General features: G+C 45.6%; 1 long non-coding RNA gene across 2 annotated transcripts in view; it reads right to left on the reverse strand.

Annotated features, from left to right (window-relative positions):
• Positions 1–17,662, reverse strand: part of LOC128351218 (uncharacterized) — a 29,192-nt gene extending 11,530 nt beyond the window's left edge. The window contains exons 1-3 of one of the 2 annotated variants that reach the window (XR_008319648.1): positions 17,313–17,662; positions 10,094–10,223; positions 8,211–8,994 (exon numbers count right to left, since the gene is read on the reverse strand). This is a non-coding gene — a long non-coding RNA (uncharacterized LOC128351218). Of the gene's footprint in view, positions 1–8,210; positions 8,995–10,093; positions 10,224–17,312 lie in introns of those variants that run through there. The other variant, XR_008319649.1, reaches the window with a different exon arrangement.
• Positions 17,663–18,344: the final 682 nt, after the last annotated feature.

The raw sequence follows: 18,344 nt of genomic DNA on the forward strand, positions 1-18,344 counted from the left end.
CACGGAATTTTCTTATTTTATGCCAGTTTTAGTTCTATAAAATTAAACTACTCATGACTCAAGTCAACCCCTTCTGCAGGAAATAAATATATTTCATTAAGGTTATGCACATGCCCAAGAGGCAGGGAAGGCAGGTAGCTGGCGGGAGGAGGAGGCTGCACCAAACTTACCTTTCCCCCCAGATGATCCTCCAAACAGTGGTGGGAAGCGCAGACCACGCTCCCACATGATCCATGCTGCTGCACTCAGTGTGGATCTCTGGAGGTTGGGACAATGCATCATAAGGACATAAGAACAGCCCTGCTGGATCAGGCCCAAGGCCCATCTAGTCCAGTATCCTGTTTCACACAGTGGTCCACCAGATGCTGTTGGAAGCCCACAGGCAAGAGGAAGCCCACAGGCATGCCCTCTCTGCTGCTGTTGCTCCCCTGCAACTGGTATTTAGAGGCATCTTGCCTCTTGGAAGCCATAGGCAGGAGTTGAGGGCATGCCCTCTCTCCTGCTGTTACTCCCCTGTGACTGGTACTCAGAGGCATCCTGCCTTTGAGGCTGGAGGTGGCCTATAGCCCTCTGACTAGTAGCCGTTGATAGACCTCTCCTCCATGAAGTTATCCAAACCCTTCTTAAAGCCATCCAGGTTGTTGGCTGTCACCACATCTGTGACAGAGAATTCCACAAGTTGATTATGCATTGTGTGAAAAAGTACTTCCATTTTATGGTCCTAGATTTCCTGGCAATCAATTTCATGGGCCGACCCCTGGTTCTAGTGTTATGTGAGAGGGAGAAGAATTTCTTTCTATCCACTTTCTACACACCATGCATAATTTTATCGACCTCTATTCACATCCTGGCTGACATATATCCCACAATGCATCGTGTGATGAGTATGATGCATTAGGGGATACCCCTATGCAATGGGCAATCTAGGCACTCATCTCCATGTCTGCTCGGGCTGCAAGCTGCCCTGAAGCTCAATGTGAGATGGGATCCATAGAGCTCCAAATTCAGTGGCATTAGGTCAGAGGGGGTAGGGCAGCCACATATTCTAAGATGGACACCAGAAATGAAGCTATTTCCTTGATCTCAGCTGAGTGCTAAATGAGAGGCCTGCCATTTTTCAGGTCTTTCCTAATCCTCATAGACTTCTGAGAGAGTCTTTAGTAGAGTCTTTAGCGGGGGTATCCAGTAGGGATGTGCAAACCGGTTCTAGATAGAACTGGTTATAGACAGAGGCACACCTAGCCAAAAATGGTGCCCAGACCCCCTCACCATGAGGCCCCCTGCCGCTTGGCCCCCCACCATGAGGTTGGGGTGGCTGGAGATACAGGTGCCTTTTTTAAAGTTGCCAGCGTGGGGGGGGGGGCTCTTATTTCAACAGGGAGTGCATTCCAAAGTCCAGGGGCAGCAATGGAGAAGGCCCGTTCCCGAGTAGCTGCCCGACGGGTTGGCGGCAACCAAAGATTAACCTCTCCAGATGATCTTAACAGGCAGTGGGGCTTATGGAGAAGACATTCTATTAAATAGGATTTTGTTTCCTAGCCAAAAGTGGTGGCCTACCTTCTCACCGTGAGGCCCCCTGCTGCTTAGGACCCCGCTGTGTGGCCCCCTTGAATTTGGGGGGCCTCCTGCCACCACCCCACGCCTACCCCACCGCTGCCCTGCTTCCCCGCCCCATGAAAAGTTATTGGCCTTTATCCATCAATGTGCACGGCCAGTGTGGGTGATGTGCCAAGCAGGCCTCCCCCTGCCCTGTGGCAGCAGCAGCGGTGGTGGCTGGAGGGTCTCACAGTTTGCAAGGACCACTGGGCTAGCCAGGTCTGCCCAGCTGCTGCTCCGGCCACTGCCAGGGGCAGGGGGAGGCCTGCTCAGCTCACCCCCACCCCCTGGCCACGCACATTGGTGGCTAAAGGAAGGTAACTTTTTGAGGCAAAGGCAGGGCAGCAGTGGGGTGGGCGCGGGTGCCCCCCCGGATGCCCCCCCATGGGCCGGGTCCCCAAGGTACAGGGGTTAGAGCACCTCTGGTTCTCCTAGGTAGATCCCAAACTTTAAAATAAAAATTAGAGCTCGTTCTAGGTCAAACAAGTTCGGTTCTAATAGAGCTGGTTCTAATTGGCTTGAGTGGCTCAAGCCTTCATTTTGTGTAAGAAAGAGACTGTCAACCATTTCGTGACACTTGTGTCACTTGGAGTGATTGGCTGCGCTGCAGATCCCCTAATCGGCCAGAGGTGTCTGGTCTTTTGAAAGTGTGTCACTCAGGGACACTTGTCACTCCATTGGCTGGTGGGAGGGACAAAGGGGCTATTCATAGAAGGGACATGGGGGTTATTCATAGTATAACCTTCCAAAGAAGGTTATTCATAGTAGTATATTTTAAGGATCACCTTGTGGCTTGGAATCTTTCTCTGTCTCTGCTGCTCGTGTCTGCTGCTGCTCTTCCTGCTGCCTGGGAGAAACTGAGGAGCTACTGCTGCTGTTGTTGCTGCTGCTGCTTTGATGGCCTTGCCTTGCAGTCTGGACTGGTGGTCTCCAAAGAGAGGTTTGACAGACTCCTGCTTTCCCACCCATTCCTCTGCCCCCCGCTTTTTACCCTGTTTTCTGGCCACCTTTCTTTTAAAAAAGATTTTTCAAATTAATGTAAAATTTATTTCTGATTATTGAAGCAGCTTCTTCCTTCTAATTTTTCTTTTGGAAGCATGCTGCCTGTCTGGGCCTCTGGTGATGGTGGTGGTTTTTAAATTAACTATATTTAAGTATTTTATTTCCTGGCTCGCTGTAGTGTGCTTAAATTGTTTTGTGTGTGTAGTGAGTGAGTGCGTGGTGGGGCCCTAATCCTCCCTCCAGCCAGCTAGCCTGACTTCAGGCCTCTGGCCTATTTTTCTGGCCCATTTTTTCTACATAATGAATCCCTATGTAGAAAACTATGTGCCATCAGAGAATACAACACATGTGGATTCTCTGATGTCAATAATGTTGGATTATCTGATGGCACATAGATTCTACATAGGGATTCATTATGTAGGATCTATGTAACATCAACGACTCTAATTCCCATTATTCCCTAAGGAAGAAATAATAAAACTTTAAAAATATTTTAAAATCATTAAAAATTGTCCCTTTGAGTGATTGGTTTGGGGCTTGGGTGGTAGTTGTCACCCATGGGTGCCTACCACACATCCCACTTCAGGTGGTACTCATAGGGAATAATGGGCTGGTTTGGGCCCCATTATTCTCTATGGAGAACTTTTTAGACCTAATTCTAGGTGGTTCTAATTCGAACTGAACCACGGGCCAGTTCTAACAGTTTAGAATTTGAACTAGTAGGAATGGTTCAAGTTCATTTCTAATTAGAACTGAGCCACAAAAACTGGTTTTGTGCACATACCTAGTATCTAGTAGCTCCTCTTGTGTGGTTAAATTTGATCAGTTTCAGTTTGTGACTCCTCAGGATGTGAATAAACTGTTTGGAACTGTGTGTCCTACCACCTGTTCTCTTAACCCTTGCTGTACATGGCTTATATTATCAAGCAGGGAGATGATTGGAGAGGGCCTGGTTGAGCTCACAAATGCTTCTCTGCAGGAAGGTAGGATACCTCCTTGTTTAAAGGAAGCAACAGACCTCTTTTAAAGAAGCCTCTGAGACTGTTCTCATGATCGGGCAAAAGTGGGCAAAGGGAGCCTATCCCTCTTTTGGATGATCATGTGCTGCAATGGGAGCTGCGTGACTCGCCTCAGCAAACCTCCCAAATTACTCCTCCCCTTAAATGAAGTTAACAGAACGAATGCTCGGTTAACTTCATGTATTTGATTGTGTGTCGCCGCGGTGCATAGCGACACATGAGTAGACCCCTGGCCGGGAGGCTGCAAGAAGCCTCCTGGGCTCGGGGATCTCTCCAGGATGCCCAGCATGCTCGCGCAGGGCATCCTGGAACTTCTGGGGACCATGTGGCCCCCGATCCCTGCAGCCCCCACTGGCTCCGTGATGTAGCCAGCAGTCATGTGGGTGGCCGATCTGGCCACCCAGGGCTGCCTTCTGATCATCTGCGGGGAGAGCGGGCTAAGCCCACTCTCCCCGCAGACCCGGAAGAAGCTGTGCTCACTGGCTCCAATCTCCCATGGTTAGCCAAGGTGATTGAGATGGTGATGGACTTTCAACTCCAGGCAGTCTTGGATTAAACAGAGTTCTATGGATTAAACATTTCAAACTGGCTTTCAGGTAGGTTATGTGGTGGAGATTGCCTTGGTCTGTCTGCTGGAGGTTCTCCAAAACAGAAGAGGTAGTGTGACTCTGTTGGTCCTTTTGAATCTCTCAGCGGCTTTTGATATTATCGACTATGGTATCCTTCTGGATTGCCTGGAGTGACTGGGTGTAGGGGGCAGTGGTTCCACTCATATCTCTTGTCAGATTTCAGAAGGTGTTACTTGGAGCCTGCTGCTCGACAAAGTGAGATTTTTTTGTATGCTGTCCCTCAGAGCCCCATCTTGTCTCCAATGCTCTTTAACATCTACATGAAACCACTGGGAGAGATCATTAGATGATTTGGTGCAGGGTGTTATCAGTATGCTGATGACACCCAAATCTGTTTCTCCATGACAGCTTCATCAGGCAATGGCATAACTTCCCTGCCTCATATTTCATGCCTAATGCCTGCCTCAGTCTCAGTTTGTTATTCCTCATCCAGCCTATTACTGCTTGGAAGGTACTAACTGTAGGAAGCTGCAGTTTGGGAAATGGGATAGATCTGCCAGTTCTGGATGGGGTTACACTACCCCAGAAGGAATAGGTTTGCAGTTTGGGAGAACTTCTGGGCCCAAACCTGTCTCTGATACTTCAGGTGGAGGCAGTGGCCAGGAGTGCTTTCTATCAGCTTTGGCTGGTTCACCAACTGCAGCCTTTCCTGGAAGTGAGTAACTTTAAGTCAGTGATGCACACACTGGTAACTTCCAGGCTCGACTACTGCAATGCTCTCTATGTGATCCTGCCTTTATACATTGTCTGGAAACTGCAATTGGTGCAGAATGCTGCTGCCAAATTGGTCTCCGGGATGTCCCAAAGAGCTCATATTACTCCAGTTTTAAAAGAACAACACTGGCTACCGATAGGTTTCTGGGGAAAATACAAAGTCAGCCAAAATACAGAGCCAGCATAGCGTAATGGTTAGAGTGTTGGACTAGGACCAGGAAGACCCGAGTCCAAATCCCCATTCAACCACAAAACTCACTGGGTGACTCTGGGCCAGTCACGTATCTCTCAGCCTAACCTACCTCACAGGTGTTGTGAGGATAAACATAACCATGTACACTGCTCTGAGCTCCTCGGAGGAAAAAGCGGGATATAAATTTAAACAATAATATAAATAAATAAAGTAGGTAAGTAAGTAAGTAAGTGCTGGTTATTACCTATAAAGCCCTTAAGGTCTGGGACCCAGGTATTTAAGAGAATGCCTAATTCATTATGAGCCCCACCACCTCTTAGGATCTTCAGAGGAGGTTCATCTGAGGGTGCTTCCAGCATACCTGGTGACAACTCAAAGGTGAGCCTTCTCCTGTAGTTGCCCCAGAGATCTGTGGAACATACTTCCTGCTGAGATTAGAGCTGCTCCATCCCTGTTGGTTTTTAGGAAACAAATAAAGACGCATATCTTCAGCCAAGCTTTTTAGCTATCTTGTAGTTGTTATGGGTATTTTAATTTGATCTTTTTATATGTTTTTTATTGTTAACATTTCTTGGTTTGTTTGTATTGCTGTAAACTGCCTAGAGACTTCGGTATATATACATATACAAATATGTTAAACACATAAATAAAGTGAGAGAAAGTCTAGGGTTTTTATCTTACCAAGATTGGCTTGGAATCTCCAGGTATATCTGCATCCATGCCTACATCACCATGGAAGGCAATCCTGGAGATTTTAATGGCTTGATACTGTGAAAAATGTTGGGGTAAAAAATCTCCAGGACTGGCTTCAGTCAGAGTTGGCAGCCCCAAGAAGAGCTTCAAACATCCTGTTTGATAACTTAGATCATGTAAGGCTGAAGGCAGTGGCTAGATCAATTTGTCTCATGACCTGAGGTAAAGAAAATCTACAGTGCTTGGGGGAGCAAGGAAGTAGGAAGGTCTCCAGTGGTTTCGTCCAGCTGCTCTGTCAATCGGGTACTTCTCCTTCTGCAACATCCAGGGATAATATATTTTACCAGTATTTTTCAGCTGTGCATTCCTAGCTATATTGTATGTTTTAAATCTATTGTTTATAATCATTATTTTTGCATTACCATATTCTGAGGCTTGTGTTTTATGTCACATTTTACTGTGTTTTTAAAAGGTCCTACCTGTTCTAAGACCTTGTAGAAAGGACAGATCATAAATCTGAAAGACCAAATAAATCCAATTCAAGGTGTTCCATTGTCAGGCAAGTCTGCCTGCTATCTTTCTGCCAGTTGCAATCACATTATATCTGACTGGTATACAATATATCAGACTAGTATAGGGATATATGAGCCGAACTTTAGCCCAGTTTGGCTCGGCTGAGCCTGGTCCAGCCTGTGAGACCGACCAGCCCCGACTATCATATGGGAGGCCAGTGGGGTGGTTGGAGGGGTCCCTGCCACAGCCTTCCAAGTCTCCACCGCTATAGTGGCCACCATTGGCGGGGCTTCATTTTAAAAGTAGAATAAAGCTTTAAAGTTAAGAGGGAATCCTTTTAAGGCTAGGGGAAAGTTAAGAGGGAATCCTTACAAGGCCCTGCACTTGTAAGTTCTCAACAGATTCCCCTTTACAAGTATACCATCCCCGAGCTGGCCTGCAAGCCAGTTCTGAAGACTGGAGGGAGGAGTGGGCAGCAGTCTGGTTTGAACTCAGAGTGATACCCCCCACCTTTGCTTTGGGGGTTGGTCCCAAACTGGGCTGGCTTGAGGTCAAGCTTGGCTTTATGTGAGCCAGTTCACAGATTCCTAGTCTAGTACAGCTGAGCTGGGTTAACTCAGTGCATGATAGTCAAGAAGCTTTAAAGATGGCACTATGGCAAACTGTCTGTAGTCTTGGTCATGGTGAAGCTCTTCTACCATTTCTGCCTTTGACAACACTATACAACACCTGGAAAAATGTGATTATTAGTGCAGTACCATTATGAAACTGGTATGTTTGCTGGAGGTTCTTATGCAAGTGTACAATAGTACTGGCAGCCAATTCCATTTCTGTATTTTCCCCCTGGCGTAATAACGGTTATGATCAGACTACTACCAGTTGGCAAAAAACATGCAATGAGTCTATAATAACACGTGTTAAGCCCAGAAGGGTTGACATTCATTTCACTGCATGTTTTCATATTATACTGGGTACAAATGAAACATCAGAGCAATTCTATCTCTAGAATAATTCAGAAATAAAGATTATTAGTGTCTGAGCCTAGAGGGAGTACATTTAGCTTGTGTTGAGGCTGGTGACAGGCAGAAAATGTATTTCAGTAATATTCTTTTGTGAATCACTTTTCCCGGTGCTTATAATGATGTGAAAGTCTTGGTTTTAGTCAAACACTCAACTTCTAAAGGACGATGAAACAATAGATATTCACACATTCTCACATGGATATGCACACACACAAACAGAGATGTGGCTTTTTAAAAAGTTCCAAAATGATATAGATATGGAGGAAATCACAAGTGGACAAAAATACAGGGAGCTATTTTGTTCTGGATGTGTTTCAAAAGATCAGCAGTTGCATCATACTTTTATTAGATTATCTGAGAGTAGTGAGAGAGCTTTGTACAGAACTCTCCCTCAAGCTTGATGTTAAACAAAAGCGGGGGGCGGGGGGCGGGGGGCAGGGGGCGGGCGGCTGTACGTAATATACGGCAGTCGTAAAATGGCAATCCCGGAAGCTCTTTGCAAACTAATTAAGGCTTCAAGGTACACATGATGCTTGGTGACATACATTTTGGTCACATACAGAATGTAGCTGTAGAGGCTAAAACCATCAGTGGAAGACTGGAGGGGGTGGGTAGGTGGGCAGAAGTGGGTTCGAACTTCTTCTTGCCCTTCAGAGGAAAAGATACTGGCTTTATCAAGCAGAAAGAGAAAATAGGCCTGTCCCTCTTAAATGAGTACAATTGGAGGGATATACAGTGGGCACAATGAAATGCATAGCTAAGCACACACCTTAAGTCGCATTGATTTAAATTCAGTCAAAACTAGCAGGCTTCAGTATGTAATGCTCAGTAGTACCCAAACAGTACAGAGTCTGTGTGGGCATGAAGACTCAAATAACTACATGAAGTGCCTCGCCAACAAGATCTTTCCCTTCCACTGGGTTATATGGGGAGGCTCATACATTCAGGGGCTCTGTGTAGAAAAGGAAGCAATGAACAGAACTTTGGAACAGGGTAATCTCATTGTCCTAGGTACACAGACACACAAGTAACTCTCCTGTCTTCAAAGAGGCAGTGTGTCTGAATTGGCTCTGAGAGAAACAGAAATTGCCAACATCATCAGGCTGCAAGCTCTTTCAGGCAATACAAAGGTCTTTTCTATTTGTTCCATAAAACTGTCAGTAAGCATTTGAGACCCCTTCAAAAGCAGATTCAAAGTGAGCTGGATAAAATAAAGTTTCGAAGAAGAATTAAATACAGCAAAGTCAGATTCCTGAGCATCAGCTGCAAAATCCTCAGCAACAGGAATGAACATGAAAGAGAGCAACTCATAAAGATGCCTAAGCCAGTTTTTTAAAATGTCCCCAGGTGAAATGAAACGGATGAAAATTCATCCCCTGCCCAAAGAGGAAACTCTTCTGAATATTTTTTTTCCTGTATGCTCTTGTTGCTTCTCTCTTGATAGGCTGTGTTGCAACAGCTTTCTTTCCCTCTTCTGATCTCACTTGCAGCCTGAAGCATGTTAGCGGCAATTCTTGTCGAGTCAGGAATAGCCTCGCGGTGCATGGAGATATGCATAATTAATACTTTTTTTTTCATTTTTATAGCACTCCAAGCTGGAATCCTCAGGACCCCTTTCAGAAATAAAAGACAAATGAGCAGTGGGAAAACAAAAATGGGTTTTAGGCTTCCTGTAGATGATTAGGAGGCCTTTTAGCACAGCGTGTTGCTGCAAAGTGCACATATAAGAGGCCAAGGCTGTGGCAGGGCAAATGACCTTGAAGGGAAAAATCTCCACGTACATTAGGAGATCACAAAGAGATACAGTGTGAGCTGCAAATATTAAAGTTATCTCCACTTCTGACACTTACATGACTGAAAAGCTACGGGTTGGTGGACATGTTGCCTGTCACGCAGTAGTGCCTGGTGTGCGGGTGGCGAGATGCACCTTTAAGCATAAATTAGAAGGTGCTTACCTCTGCTCCAGCAGCACCTGCAAGCTACTCCAAGCTGCAGTGGGCCGACCAGCACTCCCTGTGGCGGAGGATCAGCTCCGCCACTCACCTGGCTTCCACAGAGCCGATCCCCCGCCAGTGGCCAGGTGAGTGGCAGAGCCAATCCCCTGCCTCAGGGAGTGCTGGTGGGCACACTGTAGCTTGGAGCAGTTTGCAGGTGCTGCAGGAGCAGAGGTAAGCGCCTTCTAATTTATGCTTAAAGGTGACTCTTGCTGCCCTCTGCCCAGCGGTGCCTGCACCGGCCACTATTGCTGTGACACATGGTTGGGAATCTTTACCTGTTTGGAGGAAGGGAGGGGTCTTCGATCTCACCCTCACCAGAACTGTCAATGTTGGAAACCAGGTGCACAAGTATAAGTGAGCAAAAGGGGTGTTTTATAGCTGCTTCCCTCATACACACAAAGAAAACCTATGCAGATTTAACTAATGGTTTATTCAGCAACAACTCCATTTTATCCTTCTCCTTTTTCTCCCTTTTAGTTTCTGATTCCATCCCTCATACTCTCTGCAGGATCCCCACCGGGACAATCATCCAAACAATGAAACACAAAAGATAAATAGAAAGAATACAACCCATCCCTCCCCTTTATAACAATCAAAACTGAATTAATTAATTGAATTTTTATTTATATACCACCCTGAGTCATTTTTGCAAGGGCAGTATATAAATAAAATAAAAATAAATAAAAAAATTAGCATTTGTGTAACAAACTCTTACAGTCTTTTAGATAGTCTTCTGTCATGCATACTTGTCCTAAGTCTTGGGTTCTCTGGCACAGGAGCTGTTTGTTCTTCTGGTACCAAGTGATTGTCCATCACTTTCATCCGCCTCATCTGTGAGGTCAAAACTAGAGAAAAGTTCAAATTCCACTTCAGTTCTTCATTTGAGATCGGACTCCCTTCCCTCTTTTCTCATAGTATGCATGCTGGGAACTCTCAAATTGTTCCATTTCTTTTAATCATCCAATAAGACAGAATCTCCACAGATATTATTCATTTTGGTCCAGAATATCTGGAACATCTCTTTCTCACTTTGGCTGCATTCAAATGTACACTATAACCACAGTTAACCCTGAATGGAGTTAAAATGCTTCTTTGCCAAGTTAGCCCTGCTAACTTGGCAAAGAGGCACCTTTTAATGTGGTGATTCTCTTTATTGCTTTTTAGATTGTGAGCCCTTTGGGGACAGGGATCCATCTTATTTATTTCTTATTTATTTATTATTTCTCGGTATAAACTGCCCGGAGCCATTTTTGGAAAGGCAGTATATACATTGAATGAATGAATGAATGAATGAATGAATGAATGAATGAATAATCCCTAACTCCAATTTGTGCCACAGATGTACAGCAAACCGCTGTCAGCCCAACTGGAGAGGGGAGCCCCTCTCTGCTGCTCAGCCTCATAGGCCGATCCCGCCCAGCCCAGTGGCCATAATGTGGGCAAAGCTTCACCACATCATAGATCTGGCCGTGATTGGACACATTCTGCCAGGGGAGTTCCATCATCGCTCAGCTCTCTCTGGCTTCGTTGGATGGCCTCCTAGTGTCAATGACAGCACGTCATTGCCCAGAAGGCCGGGGAACGCCTTCTCCTTGAAATCAGCTGTCACCTTCTTCATGTCACCCACACAGATGACACCCACATGGATCATGTTGCCCATGCGGATCACATTACAGATCTCTGTTGCAGATAGTGGTGAACATGTTCACCACTACCTCCTTCATAACCAGAGAACTTTCTCTGATTCACCTTTTAGTCTAGCTTATGCCCAAGTAACCTTCATGAGCAATTTTGATCACTTTCATCAAATCGCATTTTGATAAAACTTTACATAGAGCCCCATAAGAAACTAATGCCTCCCCCTGCAAATTCATGCAGTATAGGCAACCCTTCCCATGCCCCAGGGAAGGAGAGATACAAACCAATATCATCTTAAAACATATCTCTCTGACCCAGGCCTGCTCAACTTTGCCCCCCCCAGCTGTTTTTGGACTACAACTCCCATAACCCCCAGCCACAGCGGGCAATAGCTAGGGATTGTGGGAATTGTAGGCCAACATCTGCAGGAGGGCTGAAGTTGAGCATCCTTGCTCTCAACCCATGTAGCAGTGTGTGTGTGTGTGTGTGTGTGTGTGTGTGTGTGTGTGTGTGTAAGAGCTTGGCTCTATCACAATGGAAATCTTTGCTAATGACTTCACACATTCAGACATCATCTCTGAATGAGCTCTTTTCCTAGAAGCTTACAGAGTCGCTGTCCGTGTTTAGGGAGGAGGAATTCTCTAAATAACCCTTCCCACCCTCTCACACTAAATTATAGGCATGGGCATTGCCTCAGAGTTGGGGGAGGAGGCAGTATAGTCACTCCACTCCTTCACCCATCAGCGGGAGACGAAAGCCTGAGCTCCTCATTGGGAGTCCATCAGACCAACAAACCCCATCCCTGCTGATCCTCTCATCTTCGGCAGCCCCTGCCTTAAATAAAGCCCTACATTTAGGACACTCCTCCCCCCTTCCAGCTTGCTCCTTCTTCCCTGGCCAGGCAAGTGGATTGGCCACCCAATCCCTGGCCTCCAAAGGTGGCTTGTTCTCCCCCTTTACTAGCATTTCCCCACAAAGTTGCAGCTGTGGAGGTATCATCGCTATTCCATCCCCACCATTCTGCAGCCTCTTGGGCTCCACCCGCCCATCTCCCAGCAGCTATTGCCTGCCTTTCTGAGCTCTTCTTGACTTCTGAGAGGTGATTACTGGGGTTGCCCTGGCGACTGGAGCCCTCTGCTTCTCTTGGCACACTGCCGTTTGACTGGGTAAACAACCCTGTCTCATGGAGGCAGGTAGGAAACCTCGACAATCACTTCTTTAGTTTAATAAAGGCTCTACATGCATAAAAGTACCAGCTTTAATCTGGATACAATGGGACTGTCTTCCAGGTAAAAATGCGTAATACTGCATGGTATTGCTTAATAAAAATTAATAGCAAGAGACTGATGGGAAGAAATGATTGGCCATTAGAAAGATCTCCCCAAGCAAAGTCCTGTCATCCTAACAGCAAGCTGCGTTCAAATCTAAACACCATTCTAATCAGATTGTATATATAGCCATCTAATTAGATCACACTGTCCCCTTAAAAAAACACCATACCTAATGGACTTAATTGTTTAGAAGCATTAGAAATTTCCATTTCCCCTTTCAATGCATTAGAAATTGTTCAAGCTACAATAGCTTAGTGATTAATGTTGCTTCACTTTAATTACAGAGAAGAGATCTGAGTGCTGCTCAGATGCTCTGCAGAAAGGGAAATTGTAAACAGGCAGTGGGAGCAAAGAAGTTAACAGAATTTTTTGAAATAGCACTAAGATAATATAAAGAATAACATGGCTTAGGCATAATTAGTTTCCATTAAAGGGCCAGTGTACCTGGCAATGATACCAAGCAGATGTGCAAATCCAGTAGAACAATGGACTTATGACAAATTAAAGACATTTACCTCCACCTATGTACTGTATACCATATTATGATAGAAAATACAATTTGATATCCCCAAATGATAGCTATCTTTATGAGTCAGGTTAACTTTTTTTTTCTTTTTTCTTTTTTTTTTTTGCTGGGCTATCCAAAGTGGCTCACATATCACACAGTAACTTGGCAAAAAGGCACTTTTTAATGTGGTGATTATCTTTATTTAGCGGGGGGAGGGGGATAACTGGCCCTGTTCATCCCCAGCACAGTACCTACAGTGACTGTTGCTGGTGTCTATCTTATGTTCCTATTAGATTGGGAGCCCTTTGGGGACAAGGTTCCATCTTAGTTATTTGTTATTTCTTTGTGTAAACTGTCCTGAGCCATTTTTAGAAGCGCAGTATGGAAATTGAATAAATAATAATAATAATAAGACTCGATGTCTGGATAAAACAAACCAGTCAATAACACCTGTCTGACTGTGTAAACAAGAAATAATAATTCAGATATTTATTTTAAAAAGCAATGAGCATGTGGAGTACACAGTTAACAATCAATGGTGAGACACTTGGAGAGGTTAGTATTAGAAGAGGCATTTTCCAGGGGGACTCACTATCCCCTCTGTTGTTTGTAACTGCCATGACCCCACTTTCACAAATACTAAACAAAACAGGCCATGGATACCAAACATCTAAAACATCAAGTAAAATCAACCATCTGCTGTACGTAGACGATCTGAAGTTGTATGGAAAGTCCCAGTCAGAAATCGAATCACTGCTAAACACTGTCTGTATATTCAGTAGAGATATAGCAATGGAGTTTGGACTAGACAAGTGTGCTGAATTAAAAATAAACAGAGGAAAAATAAGAAAAACAGAAGGAATAGAACTGCCCAGTGGAGGCAACATCAAGAACCTTGAACAGAAAGAACATTACAAATACTTGGGCATTCTCCAGGCTGATAAGATCGCACACACTGAAGTTAAAAGAAAAATTGGAAGTGAACACCATACAAGCCATTAACACCTGGGCTATACCTGTTATCAGATACACTGCAGGAATAATAGACTGGACCCAGGCGGAGCTAGAGACGCTAGATCGTAAGACCAAGAAAATAATGACCATCAATCATGCTCTGCACCCCCGCAGTGATGTAGATAGGCTATACCTCCCTCGCAGCTCTGGTGGAAGAGGAATGCTGCAAGTCCATCAAACAGTCGAGGAGGAGAAAAGAGGCCTTGAAGAATATATCAAGGACAGTGAAGAAGAAGCACTTCAAATGGTCAATAACGAGAACCTATTCAACACCAATAAAAGAAAGCAGGCCTACAAGAAAGAACAAGTCAAGAACCGAGCAGAAGAATGGAAAAATAAGCCACTGCATGGTCAATATTTGCACAATATAAGTGGAAAATCAGACATCACCAAGACCTGGCAATGGCTTAAGAATGGCAACTTGGAGAAAGAAACAGAGGGTTTAATACTGGCTGCACAAGAACAGGCACTAAGAACAAATGCAATAAGAGCAAAAGTCGAAAAATCAACCACAAACAGCAAGTGCCGCCTTTGTAAAGAAGCAGATGAAACAGTGGACCACCTAATCAGCTGTTGTAAAAGATTGCACAGACTGACTACAAACAAAGGCATGACAAGGTAGCGGGGATGATACACTGGAATATCTGCAAAAAATACAAGCTACCTGTAGCCAAAAATTGGTGGGACCATAAAATTGAAAAAGTTGAAGAAAATGAAGATGTAAAAATATTATGGGACTTCCGACTACAAACAGACAAACATCTGCCACACAATACACCAGATATAACTGTAGTCGAGAAGAAAGAAAAAGAAGTCAAAATAATCGACATAGCAATACCAGGGGATAGCAGAATAGAATAAAAAGAAATAGAAAAAAATCACAAAATACAAAGGTCTACAAATTGAAATTGAAAGGCTGTGGCAGAAAAAGACCAAAATAATCCCAGTGGTAATTGACGCCCTAGGTGCAGTTCCAAAAGACCTTGAAGAGCACCTCAACACCATAGGGATCACAGAAATCACCATCAGCCAATTACAAAAAGCAACTTGACTGGGAACAGCCTATATTCTGCGACAATATCTATAACAACAGCAACAACGTTGACAATAAAATTCAGCCATCCAGGTCCTTGGGAAGGACTCGATGTCTGGATAAAACAGACCAGTCAATAGCACCTGTCTGACTGTGTAAAAAACAACAATAACAATAATAAGCTCCCTAAACACATGCATGCTGCTTCCAAAGCACTATAAACCCTTTTGGCACAGCATGCAAAGGTTGGGAGGTTCAATCCCTCCTTGTGTATACTGTATACTTGTGCCTCAGTCATTTACTCATCCACCATCTTGAATTGGTGTGGATAACAAACTATGCAATTGAGGTGTCCCTATGTGTCCCTTCAACTGTACCAAATTTGATTCAAATTGGCTAGATGGTCCACAAGTTAGCCCACTTGCACCTCAAACATTCACGCATCTGCAATTTTGTATTAGGGTGGATGACATTATCACATATTATGCCATTGATGCATCCCTATGTGTCCTTACAGCTGTAGCAAATTTGGTTCTATTTGGTTAGGCAGTTCACAAGTTAGCCCACTTGTGCCTTAAATGTTTAGGTGTACCATCTTGAATTGGGGTGGATGACATCATCATAACCTGGAGGCGCAGTGGTAAAACTGCCGCCCTGTAACCAGAAGGTTACAAGTTCGATCCTGACCAGGGGCTCAAGGTTGACTCAGCCTTCCATCCTTCCGAGGTTGGTAAAATGAGTACCCAGAATGTTGGGGGGCAATATGCTAAATCATTGTAAACCGCTTAGAGAGCTTCCAGCTATAGAGCGGTATATAAATGTAAGTGCTATTGCTATTGCTATTGCTATAACCTACACCATTGAGGTGTCCCTATGTGTCCCTACAACTGTACCCAATTTGGTTCATATTGGTCCAGGCATTGCAAAGTTGATGGGTGGTGGGGTGGGGGCACACACACAGAATGCTAGGTGATCTCATAAGCTTACTTTCCTTAAAGAAAGTAGACTAAAAAAATTCAAGTTGAGCAAAAGTACAAGAAAAGCATTGAATAACACAGACCAATAGCCTATGCAAACTAGGCAGTAACACTCTTGACAGGAGTGCAAAGAATAGCTTCTCAGCTTCCCTCTTTCCCCTGCAGTATGCCTGGCTCCTTCCAGAGGTGCTCTAACTCCCGGACTTTGGGGACCTGGCCTGTGGCCTCCAAGGTCCACGGGGGCTCCAATGGAGCAGGGGGGCCTCCAGGGGGGCCTCCTGCCACCACCTTGTGCATGCCCCACAGCTGCCGTGTTGAAACTGCCAAAAGTTACCTTATTTTAGCTGCCAATGTGTGTGGCCGGGGGTGGGTGGCCTGAGCAGGTCTCTCCCTGCACCATGGCGATGATGGCAGTGGCTGGAGCAGCCGCGCTCCAGTGTCCCTGCCCATAAAGAAGCGCCTTACCATTTGCAAGGAACACGAGGCCAGACAGGCAGGCCACAGGGCAGAGGGAGGTCAGCTAAGCTCACCCCTGCTCCCCGGTTGCACACATTGGCAGCTAAGGTCAGGTAGCTTTTGGCGGTTTGGGGCACGGCAGGGGCGAGTGCAGGGTGGCAGCAGGAGCCCCCCCCAAATGCAGGGGGGCCTCGCAGCAGGGGGTCTCATGGTGGGGATGGTTTCATGGGTGGGGGGGCAAGACAATGGTGGGGTGGGCTTGTGTGGTGGCAGGAGCCCCCCCAAAGCAGGGGGGCCTTGCAGTGGGGTGCCCCTTGTGGCAGGGTGGTCCGGGCACCACTTTTGGCTACATGTGCCCCCGAACCTACTCAGGAGTGTGCATGCACACCCTTGCCTTTCAGTGGACCTTTCATTTTCCTCAGGGATGTGCAGGTGGGTACTGCATGCTTGGGTAGGCGCATGCGCACCCCCTTTGGACACAGGCTGTGGGTTTGCGGTGGTGTGTAGTGGAACACCCTTGCCTTGTTTGGGACTTTCTGTGGCGGCTGCCCTAGTGTGGTCTCAGACGACTCTTCTCCAGAATGTCCACCCACAGGGGGTGCCTGCAGGGGCAGAGCTGACTCCAAGGGCAGATGTTCAGCATGTGCACCTGTCAGATGTCCCCAAGTCCAGTGATGTGGCTTGTTTTATATGATTTTTATATCAATTGTGTCACCATGTTCATGGAATTGAAGAGGTGATTACTTTCTTTCGCTGCCTCCATATGAATATGCTTATTACTGTGCTCTCAGTAAATAGCTTCTTGGTCACGTAACCTTGCGAACACATGATAGATAGATATATTCAGTGCATAGAGGGAGACAAAGAATAAGGTATAAAACAAAGAACAACAAGTATATTATTTACTTAAGATGGAAATAAGGATCTCTGCGAAGCAGGTCTGATAGACTTCTTTACAATGTTACTAAATCAATCACCTGTTAGACACCACGCAGAGTATTTTGACCTTCTTTCTAACTACAGTACTTTTGTATGTTGAATAACTTAAGACAGGCATTTTCTCTGGGCACCCTTCTCTCTCAGGATTCCCACTCAGGCTTTTTACTCCAAACCCCAGAGTACTGTCCAGTGCTCTACTGGCTTGTTACAGTCTCTGAACATCAATTAACCAAGAATTTACACAGAATTTGAACAATTTCCCTTATTCAGTCACCCACACAGAAACGCTGGCTCTGAGCTCTGTTGTTCTGTCTTACTCTGTTCTCTCCTTCTAACCAACTGTCACCAACTGTCTCTTATTAAATCCTTTTGTCAACATTCCATGCATGGTTACTTGGCCTCTCTCTCTCTCTCTCTCTCTCTCTCTCTCTCTCTCTCTCTCTCTCTCTCTCCCCCCCCCCTTTGGCATGTGCATTTCTTCACATCACCCATGAAGGTTGGCTCTTGATGATCCTGGCTGTGGACCCAACAGTGGTGGCCTCAGTGGTGTGATGAGCATGGAGGATCAATGTCCACCATGCACACCCATGAAGGGTTGCTGTGGCAATGTTGAGGGCATAGTGGCTTGCAACTATGACATAGAACCCATAGAGTGTGTCTGTGGAGATTTTGAGGCCAGAGTGGCTTGGGGACACCTGGTTGTGTGGGCATGTATGGGACTGGCATCAGCAACTGCATCTGGTACAGTTGCTGGTGTAGAGGAGGATAACTTGGTGCCTGGGAGGCAATTCTAGAGATGGAATCAGCCACCCGCTCCAGGTGGGCCATGTAGTGCTAAAACCTTCTCTTGTAAACTGCATGTGAGCACTCCATGCCACCCACAACCTGCACCGTATGCTCAGAAGACTGCCACCTGCACCACATTCTCAGAGACTGCTTGGAAGACCCTCCTGTCTTCCATGCTCCTCTGCTCCTCATTCTGGTCAAGTTCCTGGAGCATGGAGCTCTCTGCATGCTGCCAGACAAGGTCCTTGGCAAGCTGCATATGGTTCCCTTCACCCCCTGTTCCA

This window comes from Hemicordylus capensis, chromosome 3 (assembly GCF_027244095.1).
Source record: "Hemicordylus capensis ecotype Gifberg chromosome 3, rHemCap1.1.pri, whole genome shotgun sequence".
NCBI classification, from domain to species: Eukaryota; Metazoa; Chordata; class Lepidosauria; order Squamata; family Cordylidae; genus Hemicordylus; species Hemicordylus capensis.